The following is a 6029-nucleotide window of genomic DNA, read 5'->3' as shown; positions in this document are numbered from 1 at the left end:
GCAAATAATGGTATGGCAAGCACTGTAAGTTTGATTTTAGGGTTGTTCCAGCGTATATTATCTGTCGATGTTTGGTAGACAACAAGCCGGTCCCGACATATCTATCCCACAAATGAACTCGCGTGCAAAGGCTGCTCCGAGCAAATGAAAGAGGAGAGACAAAAGATACAAAAATGCAGCGCCACCATCCAAACAAATATATTACATAGCAGCGCAGATATATATGCAGTCCTTCAATGAGAACGCACAATCAGCCCATGAAAAATATAGGAGACGTTATTACAATCTTTTTTTTTACTGTAGTACAGCAATTACAATAAAAATGTTAAGAAATTAGGGTGGACAAACACTCAACATTCCACCGGAAAAGACTAGATCTACAACGTTCGGGTAGTGCATTGGATGCTCTTATCAATTGAGCTAAAGTGACGACTATCCTCTTGTTGACATTATTAAGTGCTTCCAAGTACGTAAACCGGGAAGTGTTAGTCGGCACGGTTCATAGCACGTGATCTTTTTAAGCGTGAGTAGCTGACAACAAGTCCTCCTACACTACCTAAACGCATTAGGTCTACAGGAACGAGGCTCGCGCTGTGATTGAACAAAAGAAAATTTTTAGAGGCTTACTTTTCTGTATTAAAAGTATTGTGTTCACCATGCATTTAAAAAATGTTAAGCACTTCTGCCTGTGATCAGAGCTGCAGCCTTTTCAGTTTATTCAAGAGGTGGATCTGAACAGGCAAGAAAGAACACCGCTTGGACTTCAACACTTTATCCCTACCTCCTTGAGTCTGGAAGAGACACTGTACACGCAATGTACATCAGTGGCCTTATTCCTTTGTTGGGCCTTCGATGTAGCCTGCCACTCCTCTTCACTTCTAGGATCCATCACATACCCAAGCAAACTCACATCTAGCAACAACATCACTTCTTGAGTGAAACCTGAAATCTTAAAATGGGATGCTTACTCGAAGAATGCATCATCCACCTTGTTTGTGATGAGAGGATTACCATAGAGCATTCTGCAAAGGCAAATGCAAGTTCCGCCTTTTAGCCACTTTTGAACACCGCGACACAAAAGCAGAAATGGCTTCCAAGCACAAGGCTCAAACCATCAATATGAGTGTTATTCTCTTTGAAACCACCTTAGATTCAGGAATTTATTTGTGCCTGATTCAAGAAGCAGCTACGTTATTTCAAGAAGTCGGAGCACATCCTAAGAAAGCGTCAAAGAGCGCACGACATTCTACTCCTAGCCTATTGATTCTGCTTAGTGAAACAGCAACAAATCATCCACAAAGCAGAGGATCTTGCAGCACTAGAAGTCATCAACCTTTTACTATTATTTTTTTCTTTCAGCACCGGCCAAGTACGAGTCATCAAAAATCAACGCAATGATTAACCAAATATAAAGAGCTTGCCAGCGCACAGTATCTACTGCTCTGAGGCAGGGATGCTATCGATTTTTTTTTAGCAGTATATTTCCCTGGACAGTGTCGTATGTCACTGGCAGGTGTTTGGAAGTAATTCTCACGCTGTTACTTGAGTCTATCTTATCTGGCTAGGTCGTAAATGTGTATTTTTAACGCAGCGTATTAGTATTGAATTGAGCACTGTATCAATTCTTGTAGACCTGCAGTTGACCTGTACTTAAAGGAACAATATTAAGAGATTGCTAGGTTTCAGTGCTGTACAATCTCCTGCTATGTGAATAATTTTTACTGTTTGTTTAATTTGGCAAGATCTGTGGGCTGCAAGCAGCTTGTCATGCCCAGTATGAAGGTTTTGCAGCACAAGCTCCAGCATCTTGTGGCAACACATGAGATTCCCGAATATTTCACAATGGAATCCCTGCGCTCAACGCAGCTTTTTACAAAATGGTGCAAAAGTTGGTGGCATAGATCTCGTCCGCGGAAGCCACTGCTGCCTTTCTCGTTAGGGCGAAGAGGGCGACCATACACATGGCCTTGCAGAATGGTCTGTGTAGATCACCTTATCACCAAGTGGTTCAAGCAATTTTCAAGTAAGCGTCTAGACTTCATATTTCAGGTTCAACTCAAGACGAGTTGACTGTATCTAAGAATTTGCTTAGGCATGCGAGGTATCCTAGGCGCAGAAAGGAGCTACACACCTTCTGAAGGGCTGAAAGAAAAAAAGACAGCTGTCATACTTAGCGATCACAGCGTTTCTCACAAACTCTACCAGAAAATAGGGAGAAAGTGCTGGAGTCGAAGTGGTGTTCATGACCCGTGAAAATTTCTGACCCATGCAGATTCATAGATCTTATGAAAGGAAGAAAAAACTGCAGCCCTCGTCATAGGCAGAAGTATGTCAACTGCGTTAAAGACATGGTGTATACAATCACTCACATGCAGCAGGAGGTATAGTTGGGTCAGATGGGATGCTGTCCTAATAATAGATTCCATGAGACATTTACAGCATACAAAAAACGGTGACAAGATATCTCCAAATCTATAAGTGGGATTGTAGATGTCATTGAAGACAGTGTGATGCTTGAAAGTAGTCTGTATCAGGGAGATACTCCACTCTGTTAATTTTTAAACATTACATCATTCAGGTTATGTTCAACATAACCCGAATGAGTGTTGAGATTCGTTAGCTGTTGACAAAGTGTATTTTCAATGATCAATGCAGATTTATTAACAAAGATGCATTCATTTATTCACTTTTTGATTATTTGCAAGTGGGGAAAGCAAATGAATAGTGTGCCGCCCGTCACCACGTCGATAGGGATAGGCTTTACATGCAGCGGCTGTGTCAACTGCCATATTAGCACCATACTCGTTCTCCTCTCAGAATAATCAGAATAAAATTATATTCATGGTATAAAACAAACAAACCTGTACAAACATACTAACGCTGACTTGAGCCAAACGCAGAAGGTCATAATAACAGACGCTACGAAAGAGGTTATGACAAAACTGGTGGCCCAGGGAAACAAGGTTAAATCGTTTTTTAAACGAACAAGGGCTGCCACTCAAAGGACCAAGTTTTATAGACATAATCACAATGAGGAACCTAGGAACAATTATAAGAAAAAATAGTTCATACTTTTACTTCATTTAGTGTATACACTGTATACACAATCTAAATAGAAATATTGAAAGCGAATGAACGAACAAACGGCACAATTACGATTTTTGGCTGCATACAGTAGATTGCATCGGTGTCACACGAGCACTTTTGCTCGTCAGAATGGCTAATTTGAGGTCTGATTTCTTGATCGCGATCAACAATGATTGTTGCTAAGGGGTGCGAATTAATCCGGATCGAGTTTGGCCAAGACGTGAGTCAAACCGCAATTTAAAAGCCAGATCGCCATCAAAAGTGCACGCGGGACACCAGCAGTGAACGTGACTCACGTCACAAATAGTGCGGCAATACATGCGATGGCAAAAAGGACTACAAAAGAGAAAACTGCAAGTGGTCTACGTTACAGCCCCACTACTTAACCAATCATGCAGCGTGAGAAGTGGTCAGGTGGAAGCCATTGCCGCTGAACGCTTTGCTTAGTTGTACACGGAAAGAAGGGGGCACCACAGAACGCAAAGCCGATAAATGCAGCCACGCAGACTCTGTGTAAATTAAAATATCACACTGGTAACTACTGATAAAGGGACCGCGCCGCAAACCTCCATTGTTTTGAGTACGAAACGCTATCACGTGTCTAAAACAGTTCATGATACAATGCGGGACCCGATGTTGGCAAGGTATAGCCTCCGAGACGAACAAAGGCAGTGCTGATCTTAAACGCTATCGCTTGTTTTATATCTAGGGTATTTTAAATATTCTACGTACAAAGTGTAATATTATTTTTAATCATCGGTGCATTTTGATTGTAGTGATATCTGAGGAGCGGAACATAGAAACCATCGAGAGAGCGCATCATGAGGGTGCAGAAAAAAGCAGGTGAAGTGTGCGTAAATGAAACTTTCATTGCGCTGTACAATGCTGAATTCCAATGTCTTTCTGGTCTGGTTTAAATTTTCGTGGTCATTGTGGCAGTGCCATGCGCTGGCTGTTGATATATAAAGATGTGGATGTTTCTTGAATAAAGCCAGTTAGTAGTTTACGCTGGTTTTCGTGTGTCTTTTCTGATGTGTTGTCGGTAGTTGCGCCCTCGCGATAGTCTCTATGTCAAAGAACCAAATCGGCCAACTGCCGACTCTTCTGATGAGCACAAATTTAGAAGAAAAAGGCTGATTTTAGCACTGTAAACTCCGCTACATGCCCTGTGAAACAGGGTCTGATGTGGGATATTCACAAGTAGCCACGATGCGACCATGTATATGCTTTATATAGGAACTTAATAGAATGCGGTGCAATTTCAAACAAGCTTCGACGCTGTGAGCTTCTTTTTGTGCGCTTTTCGGAGTATTCGGTACAAGACCCTCTCCACAGCCAGCAGATACGAATTTAAGCAATTAGTGAGGTCAGGGAGGCACGTACGTAAGATGGCGAATTCATTCGAGACTCGACAAGATCCAGGTTGAACCTTAGTGCAAGTCCGGGTGAATTGTATTCTTGTGAGCTTGAATCCGAGTCAGTCCGGTTAAAGAAAGTTTTCGCGAGTGTGAGTTCGAAGTGCAAAACATATTTCTTGAGTGAGTCTCAGTAAGTTCTATCGCTTTTTTTGTGCCCAACCCTACCTACTGACCCTCAGTATTACTATCAGCCTTGCCTAGATTAACGTTTACACTAACGTGTACTGAACAATATTGTTCCCTTGAACTTGCAATCTAGGGTACAGTATCAAAAGGCACCAAAAAGAGCACCAATGACGTCAGATATTTGTGTTAAAGAGCACCATGCCATGGTAGACTCATCAGACATGAATCAATTGATTCACTCAGATTCAGATCGAGCCGTTAGTGTGCGTCTGAATGAGTCCGGGTGAGTAATATTTTGGTAAGTTTGAGTCTGAGAGAGTCCAGTTGAAAAAGATTTTCGAGAATGTGAGTCCGGCTCAAGAAAATTTTGTTGATTGTGAGTCCAAATGAGCGCTAAGTGTATGATATATTTTAAGAGTGAGTGTGACTGAGCTTCACAATTTTTATCAGCCTATGATGAGGTTGATGACTTATCACAGAAGACGACACCAACGGGGCGCAATCTGGCTGCAGTTCGATTAGCCGAGTTAACACAATGCATTACAGACTTGCACAATCAAAAACTTACCTGCTAATGCTAAACAAGCCTCACTAAGTCATTGCGTTGGTCTGCAGATATTTTAGTACGTACACCTAATTCAGTCCTTTGTAAACAGCTGTTGTCTCACTTTTTTGATGCTGCCTTACCTCTCTTTTTTTTTACTGTAGACTCCATTCTATGAAGCTACAAAACTACCTTCAAAATGAAGTCTAAATCTAAACTTGTGCAATTTCGATTTCAATTCACTATCTTCATTATCATAACCAAGTAGCATGGAGAATCTTATTTTCATGGGTTTCCGCACTGCACTCTCCGTTAAAGGCGTCAAGTTAGGGTGGCTTAGTCAAGCGTGACCGATAACGACAACCTCTCGTGAAAAAAGCTGAGTCCCTACATGAACAGCTAAGCATCATCAGTGAGCTCACTTGATGCGAATTTTCTTACACAAAGTCACGTCCACGCTAGAGACACCAGAGCGCGTAAGTGCATCATCGGCGATTTGTGTGCGAACTTAATGCTGTTCACACGGCGATTTCAGCTTTATTTCACCGTTGCAAGTCGAAAAACTGCATCCATCGAACAGACGGTCATCCTCCGACTTTTTGTAGCCAGCCCACCTGTTGCCCTTATCTACAATACTTATTCTAATCCTTATCCTCTAACTGAGGTGACTCCGTAACCATAAATATACCTTTCTATTGTGTAGAATACGCTTCATGCACTCTCTACGCCGACATGCAACGAATCATATACCCACTACACCCTTCGCTGCTTAAAGTGGCAAGCTAAATAACGTCTTGGCAGATCTCCTACTGCTTTAATCTTAGAAGTGCATGAATGTAATAATAGGTTGCAGC

Source organism: Rhipicephalus microplus, chromosome X, assembly GCF_043290135.1.
Source record: "Rhipicephalus microplus isolate Deutch F79 chromosome X, USDA_Rmic, whole genome shotgun sequence".
Classification (NCBI taxonomy): Eukaryota; Metazoa; Arthropoda; class Arachnida; order Ixodida; family Ixodidae; genus Rhipicephalus; species Rhipicephalus microplus.
This window is presented reverse-complemented; position numbering follows the sequence as displayed.